The following is a 16448-nucleotide window of genomic DNA, read 5'->3' as shown; positions in this document are numbered from 1 at the left end:
GCACTGGTTAGGCCACACCTTGAGTCCTGTGTCCAGTTCTGGGCCCCTCAGTTTAAGAAGGACATTGAGACACTTGAACGTGTCCAGAGAAGGGCAACAAGGCTGGGGAGAGGCCTTGAACTCAAGCCCTATGAGGAGAGGCTGAGGGAGCTGGGATTGTTTAGCCTGGAGAAGAGGAGGCTCAGGGGTGACCTCATTGCTCTCTACAACTACCATAAAGGTGGTTGTAGCCAGGAAAGGGTTGGTCTCTTCTCCCAGGCAGCCAGCACCAGAACAAGAGGACACAGTCTCAAGCTGCTCCAGGGGAGGTTTAGACTCGAGGTGAGGAGGAAGTTCTTCACCGAGCGAGTCATTCGCCATTGGAATGTGCTGCCCAGGGAGGTGGTGGAGTCACCATCCCTGGAGGTGTTCAAGAGGGGATTGGACGTGGCACTTGGTGCCATGGTCTAGTCATGGGGTCTGTGTTGATAGGTTGGACTCGATCCTTGAAGTAATTTCCAACCTTAGTTATACTGTGATACTGTGATTTGCAGTGTGTGTAGAAGGGGAAAGGACCAGGCTCTGTTCACTTGCATTCTTCCCTAAATTGAGAACACAAGATTGTTTGTAGGGCTCTGTGTGTTTTGCACATGTTGCTACCTTGGGCAGGATTATAGTGCAATGTCATGCTGCAGAACACTGCTGGGGTTTTTTTCTGGGGATTGAGAAGACCTTTTTTTTTGGTGCCTAATTTGCCTTCTGAGACCATGATTAATTATTCTGTACTTTCCTCCAGATCAACATCTGGTGGCAGCTGGATGCAGGATATCAGGTGCTCGCCTTCCTCACTTCCTGCTCTCTGCCAGTAGAGTCCCCTCATACCTCCAGGTTGGTGTGCTGTCTTTCTTTGCTCGTGATACTGACAACTGTGTTTAGGGACTGAGACATTTCCCCTGCCATTAGATAGGCAAGGATTGCACTCACTGCTCGCAAGGTTGGATGTTAGGAAGAAGTTCTATACAGAGAGAGTGATTGCCCATTGGAATGGGCTGCCTGGGGAGGTGGTGGAGTCACCATCACTGGAGCTGTTGTGGAGGAGACTTGATAGGGTGCTTGGTGCCATGGTTTAGTTGTTTAGGTGAGTTGGATTGGTTGATGGGTTGGATGTGATGATCTTGAAGGTCTCTTCCAAACTGGTCTGGTCTGGTCTATTCTATTCTATTCTATTCTAGGCACCTGCTGAGTGGGGGCTCTACCTGCACACCTACTCTCTCCTCAACCGCTTCTCTATCCTTTGGGCATGCTTCCCCTGCAGTCCGATCTTGTGCTGCAAGTGGTCACCAGAGAATGGGGACGTGGGCATGCCTGCATGCAGCGTGGCGGTGTAGCACCCCCACAGCCAGTGAAACAGCAGAAGTTATGGTGGTGAAACAATTTTGTAACCTAAAATGTGTGACTGGCTGTTTGAATGGGGCTGAAGCATTACCTGCAGAGCTCCTTTTCACAGTATTACCAAGGTTGGAAGAGACCTCAAAGATCGAGTCCAACCTGTCAACACAGACCTCATGACTAAAGCATGGAACCAAGTGCCACGTCCAGTCCCCTCTTGAACACCTCCAGGGATGGTGACTCCACCACCTCCCTGGGCAGCACATTCCAATGGCTAACGACTCTCTCAGTGAAGAACTTTCTCCTCACATCGAGTCTAAATTTCCCCTGGCGCAGCTTAAGACTGTGTCCTCTTGTTCTGGTGCTGGTTACCTAAGAGAAGAGACCAACTCCTTCCTGGCTACAACCACCCTTCAGGTAGTTGTAGAGGGCAATGAGGTCTCCCCTGAGCCTCCTCTTCTCCAGGCTAAACAACCCCATCTCCCTCAGCCTCTCCTCACAGGGCTGTGCTCAAGGCCTCTCCCCAGCCTCATTGCCCTTCTGTGGACACATTCAAGTGTCTCAATGTCCTCCTTAAACTGAGGGCAGCTTCACAATAAAGCTGAATGTTTAATTTGGCCTGGGACTTGCACTTGAGCCTGGATAGATAGATATGAGCTGATGTTTTACATATTCCACAGTTTATTCTTTTTCATATAACAGACACATTAATAAAAACAGACACTTCCCTCCCCTCCCCAGCATCTGAAGTAGAATAGAATAGAATAGAATAAAGCAGCTTGAAAGAGACCTTCAAGATCATCAAGTCCAACCTATCATCCAACACCACCCAACCAACTAACCCATGGCACCAAGCACCCCATCAAGTCTCCTCCTGAACACCTCCAGTGATGGCGATTCCACCATCTCCCCAGGCAGCCCATTCCAATGGGCAATCACTCTCTCTGTGTAGAACTTCCTCCTGACCTCCAGCCTAAACCTCAATAATAAATTTAAGTGTTGAAGTATTTATCTCTGTAGCAATTTGGTCTACTGCACCTGCTCTGGAGTACATCAGATGCAAAAGGTTGCCAGGGTCTGATGTTCAGTACTCCACACAGGAGTTTTGATCTGAGGTGTTTTCATTCACAGTTTAAAATACCCTGTGCGTGGTTGAAGGTAGCAAATGGCATTTTCTGCACAAGATGATGTTTCCTGTTGAGAAGAACTGAAACTTGAGGAGCTTTAGTTCTTGTAAATCAGTAGCTGGGCTTCTTGAAAACATGCACATAAATATTTCCGCTTCCTTGGAAATGCTTAAGCACCAAAGTACTCCTCTCGAACGTGGTGTCTACAAACACTTCCCTCAGCTGCCTTTCTAAGAGGTGCATGTTTGAGAAAATGATGACAGCACAGTCTTCCAGAGCTTGGCCCTTATGCCTGTCACTGCCTTTGTTGGAGCTAATAATAGTACAACTATTGACTTCTAGGAGATAGAGGATCCACTTCACGAATGAAGTACAAAGGAGATTGGATATTTCCAGTTTTTAAGAGCCCTAGTTAGGCTAATTAATGAATTTCTGTTTCAAAACTGGTGAAATTAAAGAAGCAATGGCATCTTGGCCTGGATCAAGGATGGTGTGGCCAGCAGGAGCAGGGAGGTCATTGTGCCCCTATGCTCTGCACTGGTTAGGCCACACCTTGAGTCTTGTGTCCAGTTCTGGGCCCCTCAGTTTAAGAAGGACATTGAAACACTTGAAGGTGTCCAGAGAAGGGCAACAAGGCTGGGGATAGGCCTTGAGCACAGCCCTATGAGGAGAGACTGAGGGAGCTGGGATTGTTTAGCCTGGAGAAGAGGAGGCTCAGGGGAGACCTCATTGCTGTCTCCAGCTACCTGAAGGGTGGTTCTAGCCAGGAGGGAGTTGGTCTCTTCTCCCAGGCAACCAGCACCAGAACAAGAGGACACCGTCTCAAGCTGTGCCAGGGGAAGCTTAGGCTTGATGTGAAGAGAAAGTTCTTCACAGAAAGAGTTGTTAGCCATTGGAATGTGCTGGCCAGGGAGGTGGTGGAGTCACCATCCCTGGAGGTGTTCAAGAGGGGATTGGATGTGGCACTTGGTGCCATGGTCTAGTCATGAGGTCTGTGGTGCCAGGTTGGACTTGATGATCTTGGAGGTCTCTTCCAACCTTGGTGATACTGTGACAATTTTAATCTCTCTTTAATGTTCCAGCAATGTTCAAATAGCACTTGGGTTGATATGGAGATGATAATGAGTCTCACCACGTGGTGTCTGTGTTCAAAGTGTAGTTAAGGCTGTAGTTTGCCACCTTTTGACATCTTCCTGTGTTTAGTGAGTTTTATTCCCTTGCTGTCTGTGAAGTGAAACAGTCTTTCAGGCTGAGATTAAAACTAATGCAATTTCTCTTTTACCTGTGTGCATCTCAGGGGCATATAAAATTTGAACATAATATTGTTAAATAGCAGAGGGGCAGAGATCTATAACTCATTGACAGTGCATCTAACAGCACAAAACTTGTTCATGTAGGGTGACTGTGCACACACAGAACCAAATTAACAAAGGCTGGAAATAGGAGCAGGACTGTGTTCTCTGCCAGGTTTGGCTTCCCCCTTCACCTGTGCTAAATGTTATTATAGCATAGTATCATAATAGCAGTTAGGGTTGGAAGGGACCACAAGGATCATCTAGTTCCAACCCCCCTGCCATGGGCAGGGACACCCCACACTACATCAGGCTGGCCAGAGCCTCATCCAGCCTGCTCTTAAACACCTCCAGGGACAGGGCCTCAATCACCTCCTTGGACAACCCATTCCAGGGTTTCACCACTCTCATGGGGAAGAACTTCCTCCTCACCTCCAGCCTGAATCTCCCCACCTCCAGCTTCATTCCATTCCCCCTAGTCCTATCACTACCTGACAGCCTGAGAAGTCCCTCCCCAGCCTTCCTGTAGCCCCCTTCAGATATTGGAAGGCCACAATGAGGTCACCTGGGAGCCTTCGCTTCTCCAGACTGAACAGCCCCAACTCCTTCAGTCTGTCCTCATAGGAGAGGTGCTCCAGCCCTCTGCTCATCCTTGTGGCCCTTCTCTGGACACCTTCCAGCACCTCCACATCCCTCTTGGAATAGGGGCTCCAGAACTGGAGGCAGTACTCCAGGTGGGGTCTCCCCAGAGCTGAGCAGAGAGGGAGAATCACCTCCCTTGACCTGCTGGCCACACTTCTCCTGATGCAGCCCAGAATCTGATTGGCTTTGCGGGCTGCAAGTGCACATTGAGAGCTCCTGTTGAGCTTTTTGTCCACCAGCACCCCCAAGTCTCTCTCCTCAGGGCTGCTTTCCAGCCACTCACTGCCCAGCCTGCATTTGTGCCTGGGATTGCCTCCACCCAGATGCAGGACCCTGCCCTTGGTCTTGTTGAACCTCCTGAGGTTGGCTTGTGCCCACCTCTCCAGCCTGTCAAGGTCCCTCTGGATGGCCTCCCTTCCCTCCAGTGTGTCTGCTGCACCACACAGCTTGGTGTCATCAGCAAACTTGCTGAGGGTGCACACAATGCCACTGTCCATGGCACCCACAAGGATGTTATTATCTCCAGGATAGAACAGAGTTAGGTGTTTTTATCTAATGGCACATGCTGCACCTTCTGTATGTATGCTAACTGCCCACATGGTCCCTAATCCAGCAAATCTGTGGCCAGTGAAGGTGTGATTTTTGCCTCTCAGCAGAATTCATTTCCTTATTTATCTGTATGCATGGAAATGTTTGTTGTTGTTGTTAAAACCTCCTGTTTCACATTCACCCACCTACTCGAGGCAGTGCAGTGTTCCAGTCTGTTTTCTTCCATTAATACAAGAATGGCATTCAGCAGTTGCAGTGTCTGAAGTACCTGGTCAAACAGGCATCCATGAAATTTAATGAGGTGTTTGAGCTTGCTTGACCTTGTTGTGTGACTTGTTCCTGTGTCAAACACTCAGGTGGGAAACGAACGCGCTCCGAGTCCAGGCTCACGTGGTGTCTGCTGCTGGAGCTTCTGTTTCAACATCTTTATCAATCTTCAACAATTTAGGAGCAGATGTTAGTCAGTTAGAGGGTAGAAAGGCTCTGCAGAGGGACCTTGACTGACTGGACAGATGGGCAGAGTCCAATGGGATGGCATTCAACAAGTCCAAGTACTGAGTGCTGCACTTTGGGCATGGCAATCCCATGCAGAGCTACAGGCTGGGGTCGGAGTGGCTGGAGAGCTGCCAAACAGAGAGGGACCTGGGGGTATTGATTGACAGCTGCCTAAACATGAGCCAGCAGTGTGCCCAGGTGGCCAAGAGGGCCAATGGCATCCTGGCCTGCATTAGGAATAGTGTGGCCAGCAGGAGCAGGGAAGTCATTGTGCCCCTGGACTCTGCTTTGGTTAGGCCACACCTTGAGTCCTGTGTCCAGTTCTGGGCCCCTCAGTTTAAGAAGGACATTGAGGCACTTGAACGTATCCAGAGAAGGGCAACAAGGCTGGGGAGAGGCCTTGAGCACAGGCCTGTGAGGAGAGGCTGAGGGAGCTGGGGTTGAGCTGGGGAGCCTGGAGAAGAGGAGGCTCAGGGGTGACCTCATTGCCCTCTACAACTACCTGAAAGGTGGTTGTAGCCGAGAAGGGTTTGGTCTCTTCTCCCAGGCAACCAGCACCAGAACAAGAGGACACAGTCTCAAGCTGTGCCAGGGGAGGTTTAGACTCAAGGTGAGGAGAAAGTTCTCCACTGAGAGAGTTGTTAGCCAGTGGAATGTGCTGCCCAGGGAGGTGGTGGAGTCACCATCCCTGGAGGTGTTCAAGAGGGGATTGGACGTGGCACTTGATGCCATGGTCTATTCATGGGGTCTGTGGTGATAGGTTGGACTCAATGATCCTCGAGGTCCTTTCCATCCTTAGTTATACTGTGATACTGTGATCTGCTGCTGTTTAGAGAGACTCTGCCACTGTGTCATTTCCAGCAGCTCAAACATGAAATGTGTGTCACATGCTTTCAGGGTGTGCTTGTGCTTATTGATGGAGGACATGAGCTGGTGGTTGAGAAGTGGGACTGCTGCTGGAAAAGTTGTGGGATTCTGCAACTTGCTGTGGGCCTTCAGAAACCTTTTTTTAGGCAAGGAGGGATTAAAAGGCATGCTGGCATCTGTTCTCCGGTCTTTAATTTTGTGAAGAGGAAGTTAAATGAGGAATTACAAGGGGTTGTTTTTGTTGATCAAAGTCTGGCTTAGATCAAGCAGGTATTTTTGAAAGGAACTTTTACAGTGCTCTGTCGCTAGTTCAAACTGTTGAAGAGATTATGCTGCCCTGTGGCATAGGATTTGATGCCCTGTGGCATAGGATTTGCTAACCTGTGGCATATAATTTTTAATTGTTCTTTAAATAAATGGCAATGGAAGTGGTATTGTGAGTAGAAGGACAGCAGAACTACTCAGAATAGAATAGAATAAACCAGGTTGGAAGAGACCTTCAAGATCATCGAGTTCAACCTATCATCCCACACCATCTAATCAACTAAACCATGGCACCAAGCACCCCATGAAGTCTCCTCCTAAACACCCCCAATGATGGTGACTCTACCACCTTCCCAGGCAGCCCATTCCAATGGGCAATTACCCCTTCTGTGAAGAATTTCCTCCTCACCTCCAGCCTAAACCCCCCCTGGTGCAGCTTGAGACTGTGTCCTCTTGTTCTGGTGCTGGTTGCCTGGGAGAGGAGACCAGGCCCCACCTGCCCACAACCTCCCTTCAGGGAGTTGGAGAGAGCAAGAAGGTCTCCCCTGAGCCTCCTCTTCTCCAGGCTAAGCAACCCCAGCTCCGTCAGCCTCTCCTCGTAGGGCTTGTGCTCCAAAGCCCTCACCTGCTTTGTTGCCCTTCTCTGGGCACCTTCCAGCAAGTCAACATCTTTCCTAAACTGAGGGGCCCAAGACTGGACACAAAAGGGATGACAACAGTACTTAACATTCATATACTGCTGCAGGAACACTAATCAAATCAATTCAGAACAAGAGGACACAGTCTCAAGCTGTGGCAAGGGAGGTTTAGGCATGAGGCAAGGAGAAAGTTCTTCCCAGAAAGAGTGATTGGCCATTGAGGAGGGAAGTGGTGGAGTCACCCTCTCTGGAGGAGTTCAAAAAGGGATTGGACTTGCCACTTGGTGCCATGATTTAGTTAGTCATGAGGTGTTGGTGGATAGGTTGAACTTGATGATCTTTAAGGTCTTTTCCAACCTTATTGATGCTATGATTCTATAAATGTGTCATAATAACATGTGACCTAGAGAGCAATATATCTCTGGGAAAGAGCACAGTCCAATGCAGCTTCAGAAACTTCACTGTTTTGGTGGAAAATCAGCTGATTTAAACATCAGAAATGTGCAAGCCAAGTAACTAAGCAGAGATTACTGAATCAGTTCATGCATTAATATATTTCTCCTCGAGCCTAAGGAAGACCATTTCTTGTCTTCATACAGCCATTTGTGCTGAGTGATGTGACAGTGAGAGAGCTTCCACATCTTGGTGTGGATCTTGGGCCTCCTTCTTCCCATTCTTCTTCCTGGGTTGCAGATGAATGCATCAGAAATTAAGCTGCTACCAAGCTCCAGCAGAAAGTTCAGTGCTTGTCTCTTTGTGTCAGTGTTTTGTCTAAACAGATGCACCATCAGGCAGTTCCTGCACAGTGGTTTTTCTTGCTCTCCCAACACGTGCCCACTCACACGTGCCGGACAGCACTATCTAATGAACTGGTTGACATTCAATTGATACAGATCCCAACTGCAGATAGTCAGCTTCTATGTGAAATGTGGGGCATGAAAGGAGGCCCTTTTGTCTGCAGGAAAAGGCATTGGCTTTTTTGTACTGTCGCTGAAAGTGGAGGTTTGCACAGACATCCCCAGGAGGAACAGGGCTGCAGCATAGAAAGGGACCTGGGGGCACTGATTGGCAGCCGGCTGAACATGAGCCAGCAGTGTGCCCAGGTGGATAAGAAAGCAAATGGCATCCTGGCCTGTATCAGGAATGGTGTGGCCAGCAGGAGCAGGGAGGTCATTCTGCCCCTGGACTCAGCACTGGTTAGGCCACACCTTGAGTCCTGTGTCCAGTTCTGGGCCCCTCAGTTTAGGAAAAACATTGAGACTCTTGAACATGTCCAGAGAAGGGCAACAGTGCTGGGGAGAGGCCTTGAGCACAGCCCTGTGAGGAGAGGCTGAGGGAGCTGGGGTTGTTTAGCCTGGAGAAGAGGAGGTTCAGGCGAGACCTTCTTGCTGTCTACAGCTACCTGAAGGGTGGTTGTAGCCAAGAGGGGGTTGATCTCTTCTCCCAGGCAACCTGTGACAGAACAAGAGGTCACAGTCTCAAGCTGCACCAGGGGAAGTTTAGGCTCGAAGTGAGGAGAAAGTTCTTCACAGAGAGAGTTGTTAGCCATTAGAATGAGCTTCCCAGGGAGGTGGTGGAGTTATTATGCCTGGAGGTGTTCAAGAGGGGATTGGACATGGCACCTGGTGCCATGATTTAGTAGTCATGAGGTCTTGGGTGACAGGTTGGACTTGATGATCTTTGAGGTCTTTTCTAACCTTATTGATTCTATGATATGTTAGAGGTAAAGTCTGCTTGGTCTCCTTGCCCATGGCTGCTGTGACTCTGATAGATGCCTCCTCCAGCAGCTTGTCAGTTGTCTGCTGGCGTTTGCTGCCCCCCACCCCTGCCACCCCAACCTGCCAGCTGAACGTGGGAACTCTTCTCTTTCTGCTAGGAAAGTCGTTGCAACTGATGTTGTTTGGTGATGTTGTTTGAACAGATTTACTTCAGTAAAAATGACTGGGGAGCCTGGGTGGCAAAGCTAAGGTAACTGCATTCAGAAGCTGCCGAGAGGTGAATTGAGGCAATTAGCGCTTTGTTAGTGGAGATGATGGAAATGAGATGTGTCTGCAGTCTGTTGAACTGTAAACCTTCCCCCAGCCTTCTGCTGGCTGACGTGTGCATTCATGTTTCATTCACAGAGAGGGGAATTTTACCCACATGTGATTATGGGCAGGGAGTAGGTCCCCCAGCACCTGCTTACCTCCACTGAAGTTGTGCAGAGCTTTTTCTCAGGTGCTTGGTTATCTCTGCCCAGACACATTTTCAAGTGAAACCTTCCTCGGGAGCTATCTCAAAGGACCTTTTTGAAGGCTTTCCTAACTGAGCAAATTTTATGAGTCAACAGATGTGTAAAACATTTTGCTAAGGCTTTATTCAAGTTCTGTTTTCAAGTGTTAGTATCATAGTATCATCCAGGGTTGGAAGGGACTACAAGGATCATCTAGTTCCAACCCCCCTGCCATGGGCAGGGACACCCCACACTAGAGCAGGCTGGCCAGAGCCTTGTCCAGCCTGCTCTTAAACACCTCCAGGGATGGGGCCTCAACCACCTCCCTGGACAACCCATTCCAGGGCTTCACCACTCGCATTCAACAAGTCCAAGTGCCGAGTGCTGCACTTTGGCTACGGCAATCCCATGCAGAGCTACAGGCTGGGGTCGGAGTGGCTGGAGAGCTCCCAAACAGAGAGGGACCTGGGGGTGCTGATCGACAGCCACCTGAATATGAGCCAGCAGTGTGCCCAGGTGGCCAGGAGGGCCAATAGCATCCTGGCCTGCATTAGTGTGCATTAGTGTGGCCAGCAGGAGCAGGGAGGTCATTGTGCCCCTGGACTCTGCACTGGTTAGGCCGCACCTTGAGTCCTGTGTCCAGTTCTGGGCCCCTCAGTTTAAGAAGGACATTGAGACACTTGAACGTGTCCAGAGAAGGGCAACAAGGCTGGGGAGAGGCCTTGAACACAAGCCCTATGAGGAGAGGCTGAGGGAGCTGGGATTGTTTAGCCTGGAGAAGAGGAGGCTCAGGGGAGACCTCATTGCCCTCTACAACTACCTGAAGGGTGGTTGTAGCCAGGAGGAGGTTGGTCTCTTCTCCCAGGCAACCAGCACCAGAACAAGGGGACACAGTCTCAAGCTGCGCCAGGGGAGGTTCAGACTCGAGGTGAGGAGGAAGTTCTTCACCGAGCGAGTCGTTCAGCATTGGAACCGGTTGCCCAGGGAGGTGGTTGAGTCATCGACCCTGGAGGCGTTCAAGGGGAGATTGGACGTGGCACTTGGTGCCATGGTCTAGTCATGGGGTCTGAGTTGATAGGTTGGACTCGATGATCCCCAAGGTCCTTTCCAACCTAAGTGATACTGTGATACTGTGATGGTGAAGAACTTCTTCCTCACATCCAGCCTGAATCTCCCCACCTCCAGCTTCATTCCATTCCCCCTAGTCCTATCACTGCCTGAGATCCTGAGAAGTCCCTCCCCAGCCTTCCTGTAGGCCCCCTTCAGATACTGGAGTACAACTTTTCCACTTTTATGAGTGTAATATTGTAATGAATAAATTAACTGGCTTCTGACCATAAACAGACTGCAGCCAAGCTGACAAGAGCCAGAAATACACTTTTGCATTCTTGGCAAATGGCTGTGAAGTTTTTCCAGGATGCATCTATTGATGTTGCATAGCATTCATGGCCTTGTAATCACATTTACTTTAGCCATTGCTGTACTTTACGTGCTATACTTTATACTGGCTCACTGGCGAGGTCCCAGAGGACTGGAAGCTGGCCAACGTGGTGCCCATCCATAAGAAGGGCCGGTTGGATGAGCCAGGGAATTACAGGCCTGTCAGCCTGACCTCAGTGCCAGGCAAGATCATGGAACAGGTCATCCTGAGTGCAATCACACAGCACTTACAGGATGGCCAAGGGATCAGGCCCAGCCAGCATGGATTTAGGAAGGGCAGGTCCTGCCTGACCCCTGATCTCCTCCTATGATCAGGTGACTGCCTGGTGGATGTGGGGAGGCCTGTGGATGTGCTCTACCTGGACTTCAGCAAGGTCTTTGACACCGTCCCCCACAGCAAACTCCTGGCCAAGCTGTCAGCCCATGGCTTGGACAGCAGCACTCTGAGCTGGGTTAGGAACTGCCTGGATGGCCGAACCCAGAGAGTGGTGGTGAATGGTGCCACATCCAGCTGGCAGCCAGTCAGTAGCAGAGTCCCCCAGGGATCAGTGCTGGGCCCTGTGCTCTTTAACATCTTTATTGATGATCTGGATGAGAGCATTGAGTCCATCAGCAGTAAATTTGCTGACGACACCAAGCTGGGGGCAGGAGTTGATCTGCTGGAGGGTAGAGAGGCTCTGCAGAGGGACCTCGACAGGCTGGACAGATGGGCAGAGTCCAAGGGCAGGAGATTGAACACATCCAAGTGCTGGGTTCTGCACATTGGCCACAACAACCCCATGCAGTGCTACAGGCTGGGGTCAGAGTGGCTGGAGAGCAGCCAGGTAGAGAGGGATCTGGGGGTACTGGTTGATGGTAGGCTGAACATGAGCCTGCAGTGTGCCCAGGCAGCCAAGAGGGCCAATGGCATCCTGGCCTGCATCAGGAACAGTGTGGCCAGCAGGAGCAGGGAGGTCATTCTGCCCTTGTACACTACACTGGTTAGGCCACACCTCGAGTCCTGTGTCCAGTTCTGGGCCCCTCAGTTTAGGAAGGATGTTGAGTTGCTGGAATGAGTCCAGAGAAGGGCAACAAAGTTAGTGAGGGGTTTGGAACACAGCCCTGTGAGGAGAGGCTGAGGGAGCTGGGGCTGCTTAGCCTGGAGAAGAGGAGACTCAGAGGTGACCTTATCACTCTCTACAACTACCTGAAGGGAGGTTGTAGACAGGTGGGGTTGGTCTCTTCTCCCAGGCAGCCAGCACCAGAACAAGAGGGCACAGTCTCCAGGCTGTGTCAGGGGAGGTTTAGGCTGGATGTTAGGAAGAAGTTCTATACAGAGAGAGTGATTGCCCATTGGAATGGGCTGCCAGGGGAGGTGGTGGAGTCACCATCATTGGAGGTTTTCAGGAGGAGACTTACTGGAGTGCTTGGTGCCATGGGTTAGTTTAGGTGGGTTGGATTGGTTGATGGGTTGGACGTGTTGATCTTGAAGGTCTCTTCCCACCTGGTTTATTCTATTCTATTCCAATCCCAGCCGTTACTGTGCTCTTTGGAGAGGGGATGATTGCATTGTGTACCTCATCTGAGGTGAATTACTGCAACCATATTACTTGAGGTCTGCTTGTGTGACTTTCTCTGCCTCTGAATGCAATTTCTGGGGCAGCCTAAAACAGAGGTCAGGTGGCTGTAAAATCACAGCACACTTTCTAGATATTGCTTGCTTAAGATGTCTCTAAATGTTTTCTGTGAGAGAGCTGAGAGTTTCTTTCCTCTGAAATAAAGGCTGCATGAGAAATGTTGGTGTGTTTTATCCTTGCTGTGTGACTAGCAGCTGGAAGGTCAAGTCATAGTATAGTATAGTATCAGGCTTGGAAGGGACCACAAGGATCATCTAGTTCCAACCCCCTGCCATGGGCAGGGACACCCCACACTACATCAGGCTGGCCAGAGCCTCATCCAGCCTGCTCTTAAACACCTCCAGGGACAGGGCCTCAACCACCTCCCTGGACAACCCATTCCAGGGCTTCACCACTCTCCTGGGGAAGAACTTCCTCCTCACCTCCAGCCTGCATCTCCCCACCTCCAGCTTCATTCCATCACTCCCTGAGATCCTGAGAAGTCCCTCCCCAGCCTTCTTGCTCTTCTCTCTTCCTTGGGCTGAGAGATACTAACTTTGTGCTTCTGCTTGCCCTTCACTGCATTGGCTAAGTTCTAACTTCTCTGCTCCTTTCTCTTGTCTCTTTTATGTACAGGGCAGTAAAGGGGGTAGGGAGGGCGAAGCTATTAGCTTCCCCTGGTCAAAGACCAGGGGGATCCTTGTGCTGTTCAAGTCATACATGAGGCTTTCAGAGTCCCTTGTTACTAGTTGTGTTGGTTTTGTGTGTGTGTGTGGTTGTTTTCTCTTTTCCCGTGGCTGTGTGCATTAGTGAAAGAAAACTACTCCTTTCTTGTTTTCCTGAAGGGGGGAAAAAAGGTTGCAGAGATTATTGCCTGTATTGTCTAGAATTAGTGCTCATTTACAGGCCTTAAGACTCAGTCTAGGTTCCAAGTCTCATGTCTGCCTCAATACTGTTGAGAGTGTTTTTTCCTGAATTCTTTAATCCTCTAGGGCTCATGCATTCTCCCTTTTCTTGTTTTAGACTGATGTCAAGACATGTAGCTTCATTAAATATAGTTACAGACTGCATAGTTCTTTAGATCTTCTGGTTTGTGGCATGTAGAAAACCATGTCAGACCTTCCCTTTTATTTTTTTTGAGGGGGGGATAGAGAAGGATCTGTTACATAGATGTTTCATTCAGGGTTGGAAGGGACCACAAGGATCATCTAGTTCCAACCCCCCTACCATGGGCAGGGACATCCCACACTACATCAGGCTGGACAGAGCCTCATCCAGCCTGCTCTTAAACACTTCCAGGGATGGGGCCTCAACCACCTCCCTGGACAACCCATTCCAGGGTTTCACCACTCTCATGGTGAAGAACCTTCTCCTCACATCTAGCCTGAATCTCCCCACCTCCAGATTCATTCCATTCCCCCTAGTCCTATCACTACCTGACATCCTGAGAAGTCCTTCCCCAGCCTTCCTGTAGGCCCCCTTCAGATACTGGAAGGCCACAATTAGGTCACCTGGGAGCCTTCTCTTCTCCAGACTGAACAGCCCCAACTCCTTCAGTCTGTCCTCATAGGAGAGGTGCTTCAGCCCTCTGATCATCCTTGTGGCCCTTCTCTGGACACGCTCCAGCACCTCCACATCCCTCTTGTAATAGGGGCTCCAGAACTGGAGGCAGTACTCCAGGTGGGGTCTCCCCAGAGCTGAGTAGAGGGGGAGGATCACCTCCCTCGACATGCTAGCCACACTTCTCCTGATGCAGCCCAGGATCTGATTGGCTTTGCTGGCTGCAAGTACACACTGAGAGCTCCTGTTGAGTTTTTTGTCCACCAGCACCCCCAAGTCTCTCTCCTCAGGGCTGCTTTCCAGCCAGTCACTGCCCAGCCTGCATTTGTGCCTGGGATTGCCTCGACCCAGATGCAGGACCCTGCCCTTGCTCTTGTTGAACCTCCTGAGGTTGGCTTGTGCCCACCTCTCCAGCCTGTCCAGGTCCCTCTGGATGGCCTCCCTTCCCTCCAGCATGTCTGCTGCACCACACAGCTTGGTGTCATCAGCAAACTTGCTGAGGGTGCACTCAATGCCACTGTCCATGGCACCCACAAAGATATTGAATAAGACAGGTCCCAGGACTGATCATATTTAAGTTTCCATTCTGTATGTTTTATTACCAGACTGAGCAGTACTCTTAGAGGTGTTTCAATAGACACAAATTTGTGCATGTGTGGTTTAACGGAGAAAATGTGTAATAGAATAGAATTCACCAGGTTTGAAGAGGCCTTTGAGATCACTGAGTCCAACCTATCACCCAACACCATCTAATCAACTAAGCCATGGCACCAAGCACTGCATCCAGTCTCTTCAAAGTGCTGGGCTCTGCTCATTGGCCACAGCAACCCCAGGCAGAGCTACAGGCTGGGGTCAAAGTGGCTGGAGAGCGGCCAGGCAGAGAGAGACCTGGGGGTGCTGGTTGATGGCAGGCTGAACATGAGCCTGCAGTGTGCCCAGGTGGCCAAGAGAGCCAATGGCATCCTGGCCTGCATCAGGAACAGTGTGGCCAGCAGGAGCAGGGAGGTCATTTTGCCCCTGTACACTGCACTGGTTAGGCCACACCTTGAACCCTGTGTCCAGTTCTGGGCCCCTCAGTTTAAGAAGGATGTTGACTTGCTGGAATGTCTCCAAGAAGGGCAACGAAGTTGGTGAGGGGCTTGGAATACAAGCCCTATGAGACAGGCAGGGGTTGGTCTCTTCTCCCAGGCAGCCAGTGCCACAACAAGAGGACACAGTCTCAGGCTGTGCCAGGGGCGGTTTAGGCTGGATGTTAGGAGGAAGTTTTACACAGGGAGAGTGATTGCCCATTGGAATGGACTGCCCAGGGAGGTGATGGAATCACCAGCACTGGAGGTGTTCAGGAGGAGACTTGATGGGGTGCTTGGTGCCATGGGTCAGTTGATTAGGTGGTGTTGGATGATAGGTTGGATGTGATGATCTTGAAGGTCTCTTCCAACCTGGTCTGTTCTGGTCTATTCTATTCTATTCTATTCTATTCTATTCTATTCTATTCTATTCTATTCTATTCTATTCTATTCTATTCTATTCTATTCTATTCTATTCTATTCTAAACATCTCAGTGATGGTGACTCCACCACCCCCCTGGGCAGCACATTCCAATGGCCAATGTGAAGAACTTCCTAACTTCCAGCCTAAACCTCCCCTGGTGCAGCTTGAGACTGTGTCCTCTTGTTCTGCTGCTGGTTGTCTGGGAGAAGAGACCAACCTCCACCTGGCTACAACCTCCTTTCAGGTAGTTGCAGACAGCAAGAAGGTCTCCCCTGAGCCTCCTCTTCTCCAGGCTAAGCAACCCCAGCTCCCTCAGCCTCTCCTCGTAGGGATTGTGCTCCAAACCCTTCCTCAGCTTTGTTGCCCTTCTCTGGACATGTTCCAGCAACTCAACCTCTTTCCTAAACTGGGGGGCCCAGAACTGGACACAGGACTCAAGGTGTGGCCTAACCAGTGATGAGTGCAGGGGCAGAATGTCCTCCCTGCTCCTGCTGGCCACACTGTTGTGGCTCTTTTGCATAGTGCAGTGTTCGTGTTTGCGGAAGTTCTGCCTTTCAGCAGAGAAAGCTGTTCTAAAGGGGAAGCATAAGGAAAACCACTGAATTTGGTTGTTGTGTGAAAGAAATTGGAGGACTGATGTGAGAAGACAGCTTTATGAAAACTGCCAGGGGTACTTCTTTGTTTGTGTCCTCCCCCTTTCTCATCCTGTGGGACTTCAAAGTAACGTCCTTCATTTTTCTTGCTGAACTGAAGGGAAACAGAAATAGAACTTCTGAAAGCATTTTTTTTCCACCATTCTAGGGAAAATACTTGCCTTGGGATTACATGTTTTATCTGCCAGAAAAACAAATTGCTTACCAGTTCCAGATAAGCAGCAGAGGAGATGACAACTGTACGTGGGTTCTGAC

General features: G+C 50.1%; 1 protein-coding gene across 1 annotated transcript in view; it reads left to right on the top strand.

Moving 5' to 3' along the window:
• Window positions 1–16448, top strand: part of ELF1 (E74 like ETS transcription factor 1) — a 158364-nt gene that overhangs the window by 9232 nt on the left and 132684 nt on the right. Inside the window, exon 2 of the mRNA XM_068166491.1 lies at window positions 776–867. The gene's annotated coding sequence lies outside the window, so the exon portion shown is untranslated. The remainder of the gene's footprint in view (window positions 1–775; window positions 868–16448) is intronic.

Source organism: Melanerpes formicivorus, unplaced genomic scaffold (genome assembly GCF_026170545.1).
Source record: "Melanerpes formicivorus ecotype bairdi unplaced genomic scaffold, bMelFor1.0.p_v2 SCAF_101, whole genome shotgun sequence".
NCBI lineage: Eukaryota > Metazoa > Chordata > Aves > Piciformes > Picidae > Melanerpes > Melanerpes formicivorus.
Note: the sequence above shows the minus strand (reverse complement) of the source record. Positions and strands in the feature narration are given on the sequence as shown.